A 17942-nucleotide genomic window follows, 5' to 3' on the forward strand; every position below is an offset into this window, starting at 1 on the left:
TGCCTATTTTCCATTTTGCAGTCCCTTGTCTCCCTCTTGTGGCCTCCTGGAGGCAACTAGCTGTGCAAAAAAAAGACAGCCTGGCGGCCGGCTGTTGCAGTGTTGCCCTCTCAGGCAACACTGAGTGACTGACTGAGCCTCACCGTCTTATATAAAGTTCAGACGGAACTTTGCACGTGTCATAGTGGAGCCCTCAGGATTCCAGAGCCAGCTTTCTGACACCATAATGGGGCCTCAGAGATAAAAGCCTGGGCCCAGGCAGTGTTGGTCAGTGCTGCTCAGCAGGCAGCACTGGACTGGACTGGATTACAGCTGATACAAGGTGTGAAGGAACAAGGGGTGGCTGTGGGCATGCACTTGCTGCCGCTGCCAGTGTTTATCTGCATGGCAGCAGGGCATTTGGGCGTTGCCAGGAAGGCGTTTTTATGTAGATTCCTCCTCTTTCAGCACTGCATTGTGGTGCAAGCAAAAGAAGCAAATCCTGTCTGGCTTCCTCTCCGGCCTTTATTCACCTCCCGTGTAGCTGTGAGTGTGTGAGCCTGCAGGGCCCCATGGAATTGCCTAGAAGTAGGCTGAATCGCTGCAAGGGCTGAACAGCAGTATCGGGCAGGCTCGGGCAACGCGCGGCCCGTTCGGGTTATCGCTTCTCGGCCTTTTGGCTAAGATCAAGTGTAGTATCTGTTCTTATCAGTTTAATATCTGATACGTCCCCTATCTGGGGACCATATATTAAATGGATTTTTAGAACAGGGAGATGGAAATAGAGCTTGCTCTGTCCACTCCACGCATTGACCTGGTATTGCAGTATTTCCAGGACCGGTGCACCCTTTCCTTATGTGTTGACTAAAAGCAGATTCCAAAAGTGTTTTTTGTCTTTGCTATTGTTTCTGTCTTTCTGAAGGGATCTCCCCTTTTAATCCCATTATTTCAACACCTGTTGGACAATGCATGAGTGATAATGAGCTCATTGATTAAATGCAATTAATGAATAGATTGCCACCTCTTGTTGTGTGTCGTCTGTGTTTCTGTGTTTCCGGCATTTCACATTGGAACACCTCATTCACCTTCCTTGTCTTCTCTCCGCCCTCCCTTTTAGGTAAGTTAAAGAGCTGCACCTGAGCCAGCCACTGATTGATTGATTGATTGATTGATTGATTGATTGATTGATTGATTGATGCAGCACAACAGTCAAATAGTGGAGTGGAGTAGGGGAACAGCAAACAGCCAATAAAGCAGCCCGCCCGCTCGCCTGCCCGCCACAATGGACCTACCTGTGTACACTAGATGGATGTGATGGAATGTACTGTCGTCCCTACATTTCAAGAAGAAGTAAGAATTGCAGTTGCAACAAAGCCTTGCTTGCCTACAAAGAGAGCAGCAATTTGGATTTGTTACTATGTTACCTAGAAGAATAACAAACTGTGCAAGGATGGAGGTTGTAGGAGCAAGGAGAAGTTGTCTGTAAAGTTGGTGGATGCCTATTTTCCATTTTGCAGTCCCTTGTCTCCCTCTTGTGGCCTCCTGGAGGCAACTAGCTGTGCAAAAAAAAGACAGCCTGGCGGCCGGCTGTTGCAGTGTTGCCCTCTCAGGCAACACTGAGTGACTGACTGAGCCTCACCGTCTTATATAAAGTTCAGACGGAACTTTGCACGTGTCATAGTGGAGCCCTCAGGATTCCAGAGCCAGCTTTCTGACATCATAATGGGGCCTCAGAGATAAAAGCCTGGGCCCAGGCAGTGTTGGTCAGTGCTGCTCAGCAGGCAGCACTGGACTGGACTGGATTACAGCTGATACAAGGTGTGAAGGAACAAGGGGTGGCTGTGGGCATGCACTTGCTGCCGCTGCCAGTGTTTATCTGCATGGCAGCAGGGCATTTGGGCGTTGCCAGGAAGGCGTTTTTATGTAGATTCCTCCTCTTTCAGCACTGCATTGTGGTGCAAGCAAAAGAAGCAAATCCTGTCTGGCTTCCTCTCCGGCCTTTATTCACCTCCCGTGTAGCTGTGAGTGTGTGAGCCTGCAGGGCCCCATGGAATTGCCTAGAAGTAGGCTGAATCGCTGCAAGGGCTGAACAGCAGTATCGGGCAGGCTCGGGCAACGCGCGGCCCGTTCGGGTTATCGCTTCTCGGCCTTTTGGCTAAGATCAAGTGTAGTATCTGTTCTTATCAGTTTAATATCTGATACGTCCCCTATCTGGGGACCATATATTAAATGGATTTTTAGAACAGGGAGATGGAAATAGAGCTTGCTCTGTCCACTCCACGCATTGACCTGGTATTGCAGTATTTCCAGGACCGGTGCACCCTTTCCTTATGTGTTGACTAAAAGCAGATTCCAAAAGTGTTTTTTGTCTTTGCTATTGTTTCTGTCTTTCTGAAGGGATCTCCCCTTTTAATCCCATTATTTCAACACCTGTTGGACAATGCATGAGTGATAATGAGCTCATTGATTAAATGCAATTAATGAATAGATTGCCACCTCTTGTTGTGTGTCGTCTGTGTTTCTGTGTTTCCGGCATTTCACATTGGAACACCTCATTCACCTTCCTTGTCTTCTCTCTGCCCTCCCTTTTAGGTAAGTTAAAGAGCTGCACCTGAGCCAGCCACTGATTGATTGATTGATTGATTGATTGATTGATTGATTGATTGATTGATTGATTGATTGATTGATTGATTGATGCAGCACAACAGTCAAATAGTGGAGTGGAGTAGGGGAACAGCAAACAGCCAATAAAGCAGCCCGCCCGCTCGCCTGCCCGCCACAATGGACCTACCTGTGTACACTAGATGGATGTGATGGAATGTACTGTCGTCCCTACATTTCAAGAAGAAGTAAGAATTGCAGTTGCAACAAAGCCTTGCTTGCCTACAAAGAGAGCAGCAATTTGGATTTGTTACTATGTTACCTAGAAGAATAACAAACTGTGCAAGGATGGAGGTTGTAGGAGCAAGGAGAAGTTGTCTGTAAAGTTGGTGGATGCCTATTTTCCATTTTGCAGTCCCTTGTCTCCCTCTTGTGGCCTCCTGGAGGCAACTAGCTGTGCAAAAAAAAGACAGCCTGGCGGCCGGCTGTTGCAGTGTTGCCCTCTCAGGCAACACTGAGTGACTGACTGAGCCTCACCGTCTTATATAAAGTTCAGACGGAACTTTGCACGTGTCATAGTGGAGCCCTCAGGATTCCAGAGCCAGCTTTCTGACATCATAATGGGGCCTCAGAGATAAAAGCCTGGGCCCAGGCAGTGTTGGTCAGTGCTGCTCAGCAGGCAGCACTGGACTGGACTGGATTACAGCTGATACAAGGTGTGAAGGAACAAGGGGTGGCTGTGGGCATGCACTTGCTGCCGCTGCCAGTGTTTATCTGCATGGCAGCAGGGCATTTGGGCGTTGCCAGGAAGGCGTTTTTATGTAGATTCCTCCTCTTTCAGCACTGCATTGTGGTGCAAGCAAAAGAAGCAAATCCTGTCTGGCTTCCTCTCCGGCCTTTATTCACCTCCCGTGTAGCTGTGAGTGTGTGAGCCTGCAGGGCCCCATGGAATTGCCTAGAAGTAGGCTGAATCGCTGCAAGGGCTGAACAGCAGTATCGGGCAGGCTCGGGCAACGCGCGGCCCGTTCGGGTTATCGCTTCTCGGCCTTTTGGCTAAGATCAAGTGTAGTATCTGTTCTTATCAGTTTAATATCTGATACGTCCCCTATCTGGGGACCATATATTAAATGGATTTTTAGAACAGGGAGATGGAAATAGAGCTTGCTCTGTCCACTCCACGCATTGACCTGGTATTGCAGTATTTCCAGGACCGGTGCACCCTTTCCTTATGTGTTGACTAAAAGCAGATTCCAAAAGTGTTTTTTGTCTTTGCTATTGTTTCTGTCTTTCTGAAGGGATCTCCCCTTTTAATCCCATTATTTCAACACCTGTTGGACAATGCATGAGTGATAATGAGCTCATTGATTAAATGCAATTAATGAATAGATTGCCACCTCTTGTTGTGTGTCGTCTGTGTTTCTGTGTTTCCGGCATTTCACATTGGAACACCTCATTCACCTTCCTTGTCTTCTCTCCGCCCTCCCTTTTAGGTAAGTTAAAGAGCTGCACCTGAGCCAGCCACTGATTGATTGATTGATTGATTGATTGATTGATTGATTGATTGATTGATTGATTGATGCAGCACAACAGTCAAATAGTGGAGTGGAGTAGGGGAACAGCAAACAGCCAATAAAGCAGCCCGCCCGCTCGCCTGCCCGCCACAATGGACCTACCTGTGTACACTAGATGGATGTGATGGAATGTACTGTCGTCCCTACATTTCAAGAAGAAGTAAGAATTGCAGTTGCAACAAAGCCTTGCTTGCCTACAAAGAGAGCAGCAATTTGGATTTGTTACTATGTTACCTAGAAGAATAACAAACTGTGCAAGGATGGAGGTTGTAGGAGCAAGGAGAAGTTGTCTGTAAAGTTGGTGGATGCCTATTTTCCATTTTGCAGTCCCTTGTCTCCCTCTTGTGGCCTCCTGGAGGCAACTAGCTGTGCAAAAAAAAGACAGCCTGGCGGCCGGCTGTTGCAGTGTTGCCCTCTCAGGCAACACTGAGTGACTGACTGAGCCTCACCGTCTTATATAAAGTTCAGACGGAACTTTGCACGTGTCATAGTGGAGCCCTCAGGATTCCAGAGCCAGCTTTCTGACATCATAATGGGGCCTCAGAGATAAAAGCCTGGGCCCAGGCAGTGTTGGTCAGTGCTGCTCAGCAGGCAGCACTGGACTGGACTGGATTACAGCTGATACAAGGTGTGAAGGAACAAGGGGTGGCTGTGGGCATGCACTTGCTGCCGCTGCCAGTGTTTATCTGCATGGCAGCAGGGCATTTGGGCGTTGCCAGGAAGGCGTTTTTATGTAGATTCCTCCTCTTTCAGCACTGCATTGTGGTGCAAGCAAAAGAAGCAAATCCTGTCTGGCTTCCTCTCCGGCCTTTATTCACCTCCCGTGTAGCTGTGAGTGTGTGAGCCTGCAGGGCCCCATGGAATTGCCTAGAAGTAGGCTGAATCGCTGCAAGGGCTGAACAGCAGTATCGGGCAGGCTCGGGCAACGCGCGGCCCGTTCGGGTTATCGCTTCTCGGCCTTTTGGCTAAGATCAAGTGTAGTATCTGTTCTTATCAGTTTAATATCTGATACGTCCCCTATCTGGGGACCATATATTAAATGGATTTTTAGAACAGGGAGATGGAAATAGAGCTTGCTCTGTCCACTCCACGCATTGACCTGGTATTGCAGTATTTCCAGGACCGGTGCACCCTTTCCTTATGTGTTGACTAAAAGCAGATTCCAAAAGTGTTTTTTGTCTTTGCTATTGTTTCTGTCTTTCTGAAGGGATCTCCCCTTTTAATCCCATTATTTCTACACCTGTTGGACAATGCATGAGTGATAATGAGCTCATTGATTAAATGCAATTAATGAATAGATTGCCACCTCTTGTTGTGTGTCGTCTGTGTTTCTGTGTTTCCGGCATTTCACATTGGAACACCTCATTCACCTTCCTTGTCTTCTCTCCGCCCTCCCTTTTAGGTAAGTTAAAGAGCTGCACCTGAGCCAGCCACTGATTGATTGATTGATTGATTGATTGATTGATTGATTGATTGATTGATTGATTGATTGATTGATTGATTGATTGATTGATTGATGCAGCACAACAGTCAAATAGTGGAGTGGAGTAGGGGAACAGCAAACAGCCAATAAAGCAGCCCGCCCGCTCGCCTGCCCGCCACAATGGACCTACCTGTGTACACTAGATGGATGTGATGGAATGTACTGTCGTCCCTACATTTCAAGAAGAAGTAAGAATTGCAGTTGCAACAAAGCCTTGCTTGCCTACAAAGAGAGCAGCAATTTGGATTTGTTACTATGTTACCTAGAAGAATAACAAACTGTGCAAGGATGGAGGTTGTAGGAGCAAGGAGAAGTTGTCTGTAAAGTTGGTGGATGCCTATTTTCCATTTTGCAGTCCCTTGTCTCCCTCTTGTGGCCTCCTGGAGGCAACTAGCTGTGCAAAAAAAAGACAGCCTGGCGGCCGGCTGTTGCAGTGTTGCCCTCTCAGGCAACACTGAGTGACTGACTGAGCCTCACCGTCTTATATAAAGTTCAGACGGAACTTTGCACGTGTCATAGTGGAGCCCTCAGGATTCCAGAGCCAGCTTTCTGACATCATAATGGGGCCTCAGAGATAAAAGCCTGGGCCCAGGCAGTGTTGGTCAGTGCTGCTCAGCAGGCAGCACTGGACTGGACTGGATTACAGCTGATACAAGGTGTGAAGGAACAAGGGGTGGCTGTGGGCATGCACTTGCTGCCGCTGCCAGTGTTTATCTGCATGGCAGCAGGGCATTTGGGCGTTGCCAGGAAGGCGTTTTTATGTAGATTCCTCCTCTTTCAGCACTGCATTGTGGTGCAAGCAAAAGAAGCAAATCCTGTCTGGCTTCCTCTCCGGCCTTTATTCACCTCCCGTGTAGCTGTGAGTGTGTGAGCCTGCAGGGCCCCATGGAATTGCCTAGAAGTAGGCTGAATCGCTGCAAGGGCTGAACAGCAGTATCGGGCAGGCTCGGGCAACGCGCGGCCCGTTCGGGTTATCGCTTCTCGGCCTTTTGGCTAAGATCAAGTGTAGTATCTGTTCTTATCAGTTTAATATCTGATACGTCCCCTATCTGGGGACCATATATTAAATGGATTTTTAGAACAGGGAGATGGAAATAGAGCTTGCTCTGTCCACTCCACGCATTGACCTGGTATTGCAGTATTTCCAGGACCGGTGCACCCTTTCCTTATGTGTTGACTAAAAGCAGATTCCAAAAGTGTTTTTTGTCTTTGCTATTGTTTCTGTCTTTCTGAAGGGATCTCCCCTTTTAATCCCATTATTTCAACACCTGTTGGACAATGCATGAGTGATAATGAGCTCATTGATTAAATGCAATTAATGAATAGATTGCCACCTCTTGTTGTGTGTCGTCTGTGTTTCTGTGTTTCCGGCATTTCACATTGGAACACCTCATTCACCTTCCTTGTCTTCTCTCCGCCCTCCCTTTTAGGTAAGTTAAAGAGCTGCACCTGAGCCAGCCACTGATTGATTGATTGATTGATTGATTGATTGAGTGATTGATTGATTGATTGATTGATTGATGCAGCACAACAGTCAAATAGTGGAGTGGAGTAGGGGAACAGCAAACAGCCAATAAAGCAGCCCGCCCGCTCGCCTGCCCGCCACAATGGACCTACCTGTGTACACTAGATGGATGTGATGGAATGTACTGTCGTCCCTACATTTCAAGAAGAAGTAAGAATTGCAGTTGCAACAAAGCCTTGCTTGCCTACAAAGAGAGCAGCAATTTGGATTTGTTACTATGTTACCTAGAAGAATAACAAACTGTGCAAGGATGGAGGTTGTAGGAGCAAGGAGAAGTTGTCTGTAAAGTTGGTGGATGCCTATTTTCCATTTTGCAGTCCCTTGTCTCCCTCTTGTGGCCTCCTGGAGGCAACTAGCTGTGCAAAAAAAAGACAGCCTGGCGGCCGGCTGTTGCAGTGTTGCCCTCTCAGGCAACACTGAGTGACTGACTGAGCCTCACCGTCTTATATAAAGTTCAGACGGAACTTTGCACGTGTCATAGTGGAGCCCTCAGGATTCCAGAGCCAGCTTTCTGACATCATAATGGGGCCTCAGAGATAAAAGCCTGGGCCCAGGCAGTGTTGGTCAGTGCTGCTCAGCAGGCAGCACTGGACTGGACTGGATTACAGCTGATACAAGGTGTGAAGGAACAAGGGGTGGCTGTGGGCATGCACTTGCTGCCGCTGCCAGTGTTTATCTGCATGGCAGCAGGGCATTTGGGCGTTGCCAGGAAGGCGTTTTTATGTAGATTCCTCCTCTTTCAGCACTGCATTGTGGTGCAAGCAAAAGAAGCAAATCCTGTCTGGCTTCCTCTCCGGCCTTTATTCACCTCCCGTGTAGCTGTGAGTGTGTGAGCCTGCAGGGCCCCATGGAATTGCCTAGAAGTAGGCTGAATCGCTGCAAGGGCTGAACAGCAGTATCGGGCAGGCTCGGGCAACGCGCGGCCCGTTCGGGTTATCGCTTCTCGGCCTTTTGGCTAAGATCAAGTGTAGTATCTGTTCTTATCAGTTTAATATCTGATACGTCCCCTATCTGGGGACCATATATTAAATGGATTTTTAGAACAGGGAGATGGAAATAGAGCTTGCTCTGTCCACTCCACGCATTGACCTGGTATTGCAGTATTTCCAGGACCGGTGCACCCTTTCCTTATGTGTTGACTAAAAGCAGATTCCAAAAGTGTTTTTTGTCTTTGCTATTATTTCTGTCTTTCTGAAGGGATCTCCCCTTTTAATCCCATTATTTCAACACCTGTTGGACAATGCATGAGTGATAAAGAGCTCATTGATTAAATGCAATTAATGAATAGATTGCCACCTCTTGTTGTGTGTCGTCTGTGTTTCTGTGTTTCTGGCATTTCACATTGGAACACCTCATTCACCTTCCTTGTCTTCTCTCCGCCCTCCCTTTTAGGTAAGTTAAAGAGCTGCACCTGAGCCAGCCACTGATTGATTGATTGATTGATTGATTGATTGATTGATTGATTGATTGATTGATTGATTGATTGATGCAGCCCAACAGTCAAATAGTGGAGTGGAGTAGGGGAACAGCAAACAGCCAATAAAGCAGCCCGCCCGCTCGCCTGCCCGCCACAATGGACCTACCTGTGTACACTAGATGGATGTGATGGAATGTACTGTCGTCCCTACATTTCAAGAAGAAGTAAGAATTGCAGTTGCAACAAAGCCTTGCTTGCCTACAAAGAGAGCAGCAATTTGGATTTGTTACTATGTTACCTAGAAGAATAACAAACTGTGCAAGGATGGAGGTTGTAGGAGCAAGGAGAAGTTGTCTGTAAAGTTGGTGGATGCCTATTTTCCATTTTGCAGTCCCTTGTCTCCCTCTTGTGGCCTCCTGGAGGCAACTAGCTGTGCAAAAAAAAGACAGCCTGGCGGCCGGCTGTTGCAGTGTTGCCCTCTCAGGCAACACTGAGTGACTGACTGAGCCTCACCGTCTTATATAAAGTTCAGACGGAACTTTGCACGTGTCATAGTGGAGCCCTCAGGATTCCAGAGCCAGCTTTCTGACATCATAATGGGGCCTCAGAGATAAAAGCCTGGGCCCAGGCAGTGTTGGTCAGTGCTGCTCAGCAGGCAGCACTGGACTGGACTGGATTACAGCTGATACAAGGTGTGAAGGAACAAGGGGTGGCTGTGGGCATGCACTTGCTGCCGCTGCCAGTGTTTATCTGCATGGCAGCAGGGCATTTGGGCGTTGCCAGGAAGGCGTTTTTATGTAGATTCCTCCTCTTTCAGCACTGCATTGTGGTGCAAGCAAAAGAAGCAAATCCTGTCTGGCTTCCTCTCCGGCCTTTATTCACCTCCCGTGTAGCTGTGAGTGTGTGAGCCTGCAGGGCCCCATGGAATTGCCTAGAAGTAGGCTGAATCGCTCCAAGGGCTGAACAGCAGTATCGGGCAGGCTCGGGCAACGCGCGGCCCGTTCGGGTTATCGCTTCTCGGCCTTTTGGCTAAGATCAAGTGTAGTATCTGTTCTTATCAGTTTAATATCTGATACGTCCCCTATCTGGGGACCATATATTAAATGGATTTTTAGAACAGGGAGATGGAAATAGAGCTTGCTCTGTCCACTCCACGCATTGACCTGGTATTGCAGTATTTCCAGGACCGGTGCACCCTTTCCTTATGTGTTGACTAAAAGCAGATTCCAAAAGTGTTTTTTGTCTTTGCTATTGTTTCTGTCTTTCTGAAGGGATCTCCCCTTTTAATCCCATTATTTCAACACCTGTTGGACAATGCATGAGTGATAATGAGCTCATTGATTAAATGCAATTAATGAATAGATTGCCACCTCTTGTTGTGTGTCGTCTGTGTTTCTGTGTTACCGGCATTTCACATTGGAACACCTCATTCACCTTCCTTGTCTTCTCTCCGCCCTCCCTTTTAGGTAAGTTAAAGAGCTGCACCTGAGCCAGCCACTGATTGATTGATTGATTGATTGATTGATTGATTGATTGATTGATTGATTGATTGATTGATTGATTGATGCAGCACAACAGTCAAATAGTGGAGTGGAGTAGGGGAACAGCAAACAGCCAATAAAGCAGCCCGCCCGCTCGCCTGCCCGCCACAATGGACCTACCTGTGTACACTAGATGGATGTGATGGAATGTACTGTTGTCCCTACATTTCAAGAAGAAGTAAGAATTGCAGTTGCAACAAAGCCTTGCTTGCCTACAAAGAGAGCAGCAATTTGGATTTGTTACTATGTTACCTAGAAGAATAACAAACTGTGCAAGGATGGAGGTTGTAGGAGCAAGGAGAAGTTGTCTGTAAAGTTGGTGGATGCCTATTTTCCATTTTGCAGTCCCTTGTCTCCCTCTTGTGGCCTCCTGGAGGCAACTAGCTGTGCAAAAAAAAGACAGCCTGGCGGCCGGCTGTTGCAGTGTTGCCCTCTCAGGCAACACTGAGTGACTGACTGAGCCTCACCGTCTTATATAAAGTTCAGACGGAACTTTGCACGTGTCATAGTGGAGCCCTCAGGATTCCAGAGCCAGCTTTCTGACATCATAATGGGGCCTCAGAGATAAAAGCCTGGGCCCAGGCAGTGTTGGTCAGTGCTGCTCAGCAGGCAGCACTGGACTGGACTGGATTACAGCTGATACAAGGTGTGAAGGAACAAGGGGTGGCTGTGGGCATGCACTTGCTGCCGCTGCCAGTGTTTATCTGCATGGCAGCAGGGCATTTGGGCGTTGCCAGGAAGGCGTTTTTATGTAGATTCCTCCTCTTTCAGCACTGCATTGTGGTGCAAGCAAAAGAAGCAAATCCTGTCTGGCTTCCTCTCCGGCCTTTATTCACCTCCCGTGTAGCTGTGAGTGTGTGAGCCTGCAGGGCCCCATGGAATTGCCTAGAAGTAGGCTGAATCGCTGCAAGGGCTGAACAGCAGTATCGGGCAGGCTCGGGCAACGCGCGGCCCGTTCGGGTTATCGCTTCTCGGCCTTTTGGCTAAGATCAAGTGTAGTATCTGTTCTTATCAGTTTAATATCTGATACGTCCCCTATCTGGGGACCATATATTAAATGGATTTTTAGAACAGGGAGATGGAAATAGAGCTTGCTCTGTCCACTCCACGCATTGACCTGGTATTGCAGTATTTCCAGGACCGGTGCACCCTTTCCTTATGTGTTGACTAAAAGCAGATTCCAAAAGTGTTTTTTGTCTTTGCTATTGTTTCTGTCTTTCTGAAGGGATCTCCCCTTTTAATCCCATTATTTCAACACCTGTTGGACAATGCATGAGTGATAATGAGCTCATTGATTAAATGCAATTAATGAATAGATTGCCACCTCTTGTTGTGTGTCGTCTGTGTTTCTGTGTTTCCGGCATTTCACATTGGAACACCTCATTCACCTTCCTTGTCTTCTCTCCGCCCTCCCTTTTAGGTAAGTTAAAGAGCTGCACCTGAGCCAGCCACTGATTGATTGATTGATTGATTGATTGATTGATTGATTGATTGATTGATTGATTGATTGATTGATGCAGCACAACAGTCAAATAGTGGAGTGGAGTAGGGGAACAGCAAACAGCCAATAAAGCAGCCCGCCCGCTCGCCTGCCCGCCACAATGGACCTACCTGTGTACACTAGATGGATGTGATGGAATGTACTGTCGTCCCTACATTTCAAGAAGAAGTAAGAATTGCAGTTGCAACAAAGCCTTGCTTGCCTACAAAGAGAGCAGCAATTTGGATTTGTTACTATGTTACCTAGAAGAATAACAAACTGTGCAAGGATGGAGGTTGTAGGAGCAAGGAGAAGTTGTCTGTAAAGTTGGTGGATGCCTATTTTCCATTTTGCAGTCCCTTGTCTCCCTCTTGTGGCCTCCTGGAGGCAACTAGCTGTGCAAAAAAAAGACAGCCTGGCGGCCGGCTGTTGCAGTGTTGCCCTCTCAGGCAACACTGAGTGACTGACTGAGCCTCACCGTCTTATATAAAGTTCAGACGGAACTTTGCACGTGTCATAGTGGAGCCCTCAGGATTCCAGAGCCAGCTTTCTGACATCATAATGGGGCCTCAGAGATAAAAGCCTGGGCCCAGGCAGTGTTGGTCAGTGCTGCTCAGCAGGCAGCACTGGACTGGACTGGATTACAGCTGATACAAGGTGTGAAGGAACAAGGGGTGGCTGTGGGCATGCACTTGCTGCCGCTGCCAGTGTTTATCTGCATGGCAGCAGGGCATTTGGGCGTTGCCAGGAAGGCGTTTTTATGTAGATTCCTCCTCTTTCAGCACTGCATTGTGGTGCAAGCAAAAGAAGCAAATCCTGTCTGGCTTCCTCTCCGGCCTTTATTCACCTCCCGTGTAGCTGTGAGTGTGTGAGCCTGCAGGGCCCCATGGAATTGCCTAGAAGTAGGCTGAATCGCTGCAAGGGCTGAACAGCAGTATCGGGCAGGCTCGGGCAACGCGCGGCCCGTTCGGGTTATCGCTTCTCGGCCTTTTGGCTAAGATCAAGTGTAGTATCTGTTCTTATCAGTTTAATATCTGATACGTCCCCTATCTGGGGACCATATATTAAATGGATTTTTAGAACAGGGAGATGGAAATAGAGCTTGCTCTGTCCACTCCACGCATTGACCTGGTATTGCAGTATTTCCAGGACCGGTGCACCCTTTCCTTATGTGTTGACTAAAAGCAGATTCCAAAAGTGTTTTTTGTCTTTGCTATTGTTTCTGTCTTTCTGAAGGGATCTCCCCTTTTAATCCCATTATTTCAACACCTGTTGGACAATGCATGAGTGATAATGAGCTCATTGATTAAATGCAATTAATGAATAGATTGCCACCTCTTGTTGTGTGTCGTCTGTGTTTCTGTGTTTCCGGCATTTCACATTGGAACACCTCATTCACCTTCCTTGTCTTCTCTCCGCCCTCCCTTTTAGGTATGTTAAAGAGCTGCACCTGAGCCAGCCACTGATTGATTGATTGATTGATTGATTGATTGATTGATTGATGCAGCACAACAGTCAAATAGTGGAGTGGAGTAGGGGAACAGCAAACAGCCAATAAAGCAGCCCGCCCGCTCGCCTGCCCGCCACAATGGACCTACCTGTGTACACTAGATGGATGTGATGGAATGTACTGTCGTCCCTACATTTCAAGAAGAAGTAAGAATTGCAGTTGCAACAAAGCCTTGCTTGCCTACAAAGAGAGCAGCAATTTGGATTTGTTACTATGTTACCTAGAAGAATAACAAACTGTGCAAGGATGGAGGTTGTAGGAGCAAGGAGAAGTTGTCTGTAAAGTTGGTGGATGCCTATTTTCCATTTTGCAGTCCCTTGTCTCCCTCTTGTGGCCTCCTGGAGGCAACTAGCTGTGCAAAAAAAAGACAGCCTGGCGGCCGGCTGTTGCAGTGTTGCCCTCTCAGGCAACACTGAGTGACTGACTGAGCCTCACCGTCTTATATAAAGTTCAGACGGAACTTTGCACGTGTCATAGTGGAGCCCTCAGGATTCCAGAGCCAGCTTTCTGACACCATAATGGGGCCTCAGAGATAAAAGCCTGGGCCCAGGCAGTGTTGGTCAGTGCTGCTCAGCAGGCAGCACTGGACTGGACTGGATTACAGCTGATACAAGGTGTGAAGGAACAAGGGGTGGCTGTGGGCATGCACTTGCTGCCGCTGCCAGTGTTTATCTGCATGGCAGCAGGGCATTTGGGCGTTGCCAGGAAGGCGTTTTTATGTAGATTCCTCCTCTTTCAGCACTGCATTGTGGTGCAAGCAAAAGAAGCAAATCCTGTCTGGCTTCCTCTCCGGCCTTTATTCACCTCCCGTGTAGCTGTGAGTGTGTGAGCCTGCAGGGCCCCATGGAATTGCCTAGAAGTAGGCTGAATCGCTGCAAGGGCTGAACAGCAGTATCGGGCAGGCTCGGGCAACGCGCGGCCCGTTCGGGTTATCGCTTCTCGGCCTTTTGGCTAAGATCAAGTGTAGTATCTGTTCTTATCAGTTTAATATCTGATACGTCCCCTATCTGGGGACCATATATTAAATGGATTTTTAGAACAGGGAGATGGAAATAGAGCTTGCTCTGTCCACTCCACGCATTGACCTGGTATTGCAGTATTTCCAGGACCGGTGCACCCTTTCCTTATGTGTTGACTAAAAGCAGATTCCAAAAGTGTTTTTTGTCTTTGCTATTGTTTCTGTCTTTCTGAAGGGATCTCCCCTTTTAATCCCATTATTTCAACACCTGTTGGACAATGCATGAGTGATAATGAGCTCATTGATTAAATGCAATTAATGAATAGATTGCCACCTCTTGTTGTGTGTCGTCTGTGTTTCTGTGTTTCCGGCATTTCACATTGGAACACCTCATTCACCTTCCTTGTCTTCTCTCCGCCCTCCCTTTTAGGTAAGTTAAAGAGCTGCACCTGAGCCAGCCACTGATTGATTGATTGATTGATTGATTGATTGATTGATTGATTGATGCAGCACAACAGTCAAATAGTGGAGTGGAGTAGGGGAACAGCAAACAGCCAATAAAGCAGCCCGCCCGCTCGCCTGCCCGCCACAATGGACCTACCTGTGTACACTAGATGGATGTGATGGAATGTACTGTCGTCCCTACATTTCAAGAAGAAGTAAGAATTGCAGTTGCAACAAAGCCTTGCTTGCCTACAAAGAGAGCAGCAATTTGGATTTGTTACTATGTTACCTAGAAGAATAACAAACTGTGCAAGGATGGAGGTTGTAGGAGCAAGGAGAAGTTGTCTGTAAAGTTGGTGGATGCCTATTTTCCATTTTGCAGTCCCTTGTCTCCCTCTTGTGGCCTCCTGGAGGCAACTAGCTGTGCAAAAAAAAGACAGCCTGGCGGCCGGCTGTTGCAGTGTTGCCCTCTCAGGCAACACTGAGTGACTGACTGAGCCTCACCGTCTTATATAAAGTTCAGACGGAACTTTGCACGTGTCATAGTGGAGCCCTCAGGATTCCAGAGCCAGCTTTCTGACATCATAATGGGGCCTCAGAGATAAAAGCCTGGGCCCAGGCAGTGTTGGTCAGTGCTGCTCAGCAGGCAGCACTGGACTGGACTGGATTACAGCTGATACAAGGTGTGAAGGAACAAGGGGTGGCTGTGGGCATGCACTTGCTGCCGCTGCCAGTGTTTATCTGCATGGCAGCAGGGCATTTGGGCGTTGCCAGGAAGGCGTTTTTATGTAGATTCCTCCTCTTTCAGCACTGCATTGTGGTGCAAGCAAAAGAAGCAAATCCTGTCTGGCTTCCTCTCCGGCCTTTATTCACCTCCCGTGTAGCTGTGAGTGTGTGAGCCTGCAGGGCCCCATGGAATTGCCTAGAAGTAGGCTGAATCGCTGCAAGGGCTGAACAGCAGTATCGGGCAGGCTCGGGCAACGCGCGGCCCGTTCGGGTTATCGCTTCTCGGCCTTTTGGCTAAGATCAAGTGTAGTATCTGTTCTTATCAGTTTAATATCTGATACGTCCCCTATCTGGGGACCATATATTAAATGGATTTTTAGAACAGGGAGATGGAAATAGAGCTTGCTCTGTCCACTCCACGCATTGACCTGGTATTGCAGTATTTCCAGGACCGTTGCACCCTTTCCTTATGTGTTGACTAAAAGCAGATTCCAAAAGTGTTTTTTGTCTTTGCTATTGTTTCTGTCTTTCTGAAGGGATCTCCCCTTTTAATCCCATTATTTCAACACCTGTTGGACAATGCATGAGTGATAATGAGCTCATTGATTAAATGCAATTAATGAATAGATTGCCACCTCTTGTTGTGTGTCGTCTGTGTTTCTGTGTTTCCGGCATTTCACATTGGAACACCTCATTCACCTTCCTTGTCTTCTCTCTGCCCTCCCTTTTAGGTAAGTTAAAGAGCTGCACCTGAGCCAGCCACTGATTGATTGATTGATTGATTGATTGATTGATTGATTGATTGATTGATTGATTGATGCAGCACAACAGTCAAATAGTGGAGTGGAGTAGGGGAACAGCAAACAGCCAATAAAGCAGCCCGCCCGCTCGCCTGCCCGCCACAATGGACCTACCTGTGTACACTAGATGGATGTGATGGAATGTACTGTCGTCCCTACATTTCAAGAAGAAGTAAGAATTGCAGTTGCAACAAAGCCTTGCTTGCCTACAAAGAGAGCAGCAATTTGGATTTGTTACTATGTTACCTAGAAGAATAACAAACTGTGCAAGGATGGAGGTTGTAGGAGCAAGGAGAAGTTGTCTGTAAAGTTGGTGGATGCCTATTTTCCATTTTGCAGTCCCTTGTCTCCCTCTTGTGGCCTCCTGGAGGCAACTAGCTGTGCAAAAAAAAGACAGCCTGGCGGCCGGCTGTTGCAGTGTTGCCCTCTCAGGCAACACTGAGTGACTGACTGAGCCTCACCGTCTTATATAAAGTTCAGACGGAACTTTGCACGTGTCATAGTGGAGCCCTCAGGATTCCAGAGCCAGCTTTCTGACATCATAATGGGGCCTCAGAGATAAAAGCCTGGGCCCAGGCAGTGTTGGTCAGTGCTGCTCAGCAGGCAGCACTGGACTGGACTGGATTACAGCTGATACAAGGTGTGAAGGAACAAGGGGTGGCTGTGGGCATGCACTTGCTGCCGCTGCCAGTGTTTATCTGCATGGCAGCAGGGCATTTGGGCGTTGCCAGGAAGGCGTTTTTATGTAGATTCCTCCTCTTTCAGCACTGCATTGTGGTGCAAGCAAAAGAAGCAAATCCTGTCTGGCTTCCTCTCCGGCCTTTATTCACCTCCCGTGTAGCTGTGAGTGTGTGAGCCTGCAGGGCCCCATGGAATTGCCTAGAAGTAGGCTGAATCGCTGCAAGGGCTGAACAGCAGTATCGGGCAGGCTCGGGCAACGCGCGGCCCGTTCGGGTTATCGCTTCTCGGCCTTTTGGCTAAGATCAAGTGTAGTATCTGTTCTTATCAGTTTAATATCTGATACGTCCCCTATCTGGGGACCATATATTAAATGGATTTTTAGAACAGGGAGATGGAAATAGAGCTTGCTCTGTCCACTCCACGCATTGACCTGGTATTGCAGTATTTCCAGGACCGGTGCACCCTTTCCTTATGTGTTGACTAAAAGCAGATTCCAAAAGTGTTTTTTGTCTTTGCTATTGTTTCTGTCTTTCTGAAGGGATCTCCCCTTTTAATCCCATTATTTCAACACCTGTTGGACAATGCATGAGTGATAATGAGCTCATTGATTAAATGCAATTAATGAATAGATTGCCACCTCTTGTTGTGTGTCGTCTGTGTTTCTGTGTTTCTGGCATTTCACATTGGAACACCTCATTCACCTTCCTTGTCTTCTCTCCGCCCTCCCTTTTAGGTAAGTTAAAGAGCTGCACCTGAGCCAGCCACTGATTGATTGATTGATTGATTGATTGATTGATTGATTGATTGATTGATTGATTGATGCAGCACAACAGTCAAATAGTGGAGTGGAGTAGGGGAACAGCAAACAGCCAATAAAGCAGCCCGCCCGCTCGCCTGCCCGCCACAATGGACCTACCTGTGTACACTAGATGGATGTGATGGAATGTACTGTCGTCCCTACATTTCAAGAAGAAGTAAGAATTGCAGTTGCAACAAAGCCTTGCTTGCCTACAAAGAGAGCAGCAATTTGGATTTGTTACTATGTTACCTAGAAGAATAACAAACTGTGCAAGGATGGAGGTTGTAGGAGCAAGGAGAAGTTGTCTGTAAAGTTGGTGGATGCCTATTTTCCATTTTGCAGTCCCTTGTCTCCCTCTTGTGGCCTCCTGGAGGCAACTAGCTGTGCAAAAAAAAGACAGCCTGGCGGCCGGCTGTTGCAGTGTTGC

The 17942-nt window shown here is 47.7% G+C and overlaps 12 non-coding genes across 12 annotated transcripts; all 12 read left to right on the plus strand.

The window, feature by feature from the left end:
- The first annotated feature begins 639 nt into the window (after nucleotides 1–639).
- LOC142688543 (U2 spliceosomal RNA) lies at nucleotides 640–830 on the plus strand. The gene has a single exon (XR_012857617.1). It is a non-coding gene; the product is annotated as a U2 spliceosomal RNA (small nuclear RNA).
- Nucleotides 831–2114: 1284 nt separating this feature from the next.
- LOC142688544 (U2 spliceosomal RNA) lies at nucleotides 2115–2305 on the plus strand. The gene has a single exon (XR_012857618.1). It is a non-coding gene; the product is annotated as a U2 spliceosomal RNA (small nuclear RNA).
- A 1308-nt stretch (nucleotides 2306–3613) lies between these two features.
- Nucleotides 3614–3804, plus strand: LOC142688545 (U2 spliceosomal RNA). Its single transcript, XR_012857619.1, has one exon. It is a non-coding gene; the product is annotated as a U2 spliceosomal RNA (small nuclear RNA).
- A 1292-nt stretch (nucleotides 3805–5096) lies between these two features.
- LOC142688546 (U2 spliceosomal RNA) lies at nucleotides 5097–5287 on the plus strand. The gene has a single exon (XR_012857620.1). It is a non-coding gene; the product is annotated as a U2 spliceosomal RNA (small nuclear RNA).
- A 1320-nt stretch (nucleotides 5288–6607) lies between these two features.
- LOC142688547 (U2 spliceosomal RNA) lies at nucleotides 6608–6798 on the plus strand. The gene has a single exon (XR_012857621.1). It is a non-coding gene; the product is annotated as a U2 spliceosomal RNA (small nuclear RNA).
- Nucleotides 6799–8094: 1296 nt separating this feature from the next.
- Nucleotides 8095–8285, plus strand: LOC142688549 (U2 spliceosomal RNA). Its single transcript, XR_012857622.1, has one exon. It is a non-coding gene; the product is annotated as a U2 spliceosomal RNA (small nuclear RNA).
- Nucleotides 8286–9585: 1300 nt separating this feature from the next.
- On the plus strand, nucleotides 9586–9776 carry LOC142688551 (U2 spliceosomal RNA). The gene has a single exon (XR_012857624.1). It is a non-coding gene; the product is annotated as a U2 spliceosomal RNA (small nuclear RNA).
- Nucleotides 9777–11080: 1304 nt separating this feature from the next.
- LOC142688552 (U2 spliceosomal RNA) lies at nucleotides 11081–11271 on the plus strand. The gene has a single exon (XR_012857625.1). It is a non-coding gene; the product is annotated as a U2 spliceosomal RNA (small nuclear RNA).
- Nucleotides 11272–12571: 1300 nt separating this feature from the next.
- Nucleotides 12572–12762, plus strand: LOC142688553 (U2 spliceosomal RNA). The gene has a single exon (XR_012857626.1). It is a non-coding gene; the product is annotated as a U2 spliceosomal RNA (small nuclear RNA).
- A 1276-nt stretch (nucleotides 12763–14038) lies between these two features.
- On the plus strand, nucleotides 14039–14229 carry LOC142688554 (U2 spliceosomal RNA). Its single transcript, XR_012857627.1, has one exon. It is a non-coding gene; the product is annotated as a U2 spliceosomal RNA (small nuclear RNA).
- Nucleotides 14230–15509: 1280 nt separating this feature from the next.
- LOC142688787 (U2 spliceosomal RNA) lies at nucleotides 15510–15700 on the plus strand. The gene has a single exon (XR_012857839.1). It is a non-coding gene; the product is annotated as a U2 spliceosomal RNA (small nuclear RNA).
- Nucleotides 15701–16992: 1292 nt separating this feature from the next.
- LOC142688555 (U2 spliceosomal RNA) lies at nucleotides 16993–17183 on the plus strand. The gene has a single exon (XR_012857628.1). It is a non-coding gene; the product is annotated as a U2 spliceosomal RNA (small nuclear RNA).
- The last annotated feature ends 759 nt before the right edge of the window (nucleotides 17184–17942 follow it).

Source organism: Rhinoderma darwinii, assembly GCF_050947455.1.
Source record: "Rhinoderma darwinii isolate aRhiDar2 chromosome 5 unlocalized genomic scaffold, aRhiDar2.hap1 SUPER_5_unloc_26, whole genome shotgun sequence".
In the NCBI taxonomy this organism is placed as follows: domain Eukaryota; kingdom Metazoa; phylum Chordata; class Amphibia; order Anura; family Rhinodermatidae; genus Rhinoderma; species Rhinoderma darwinii.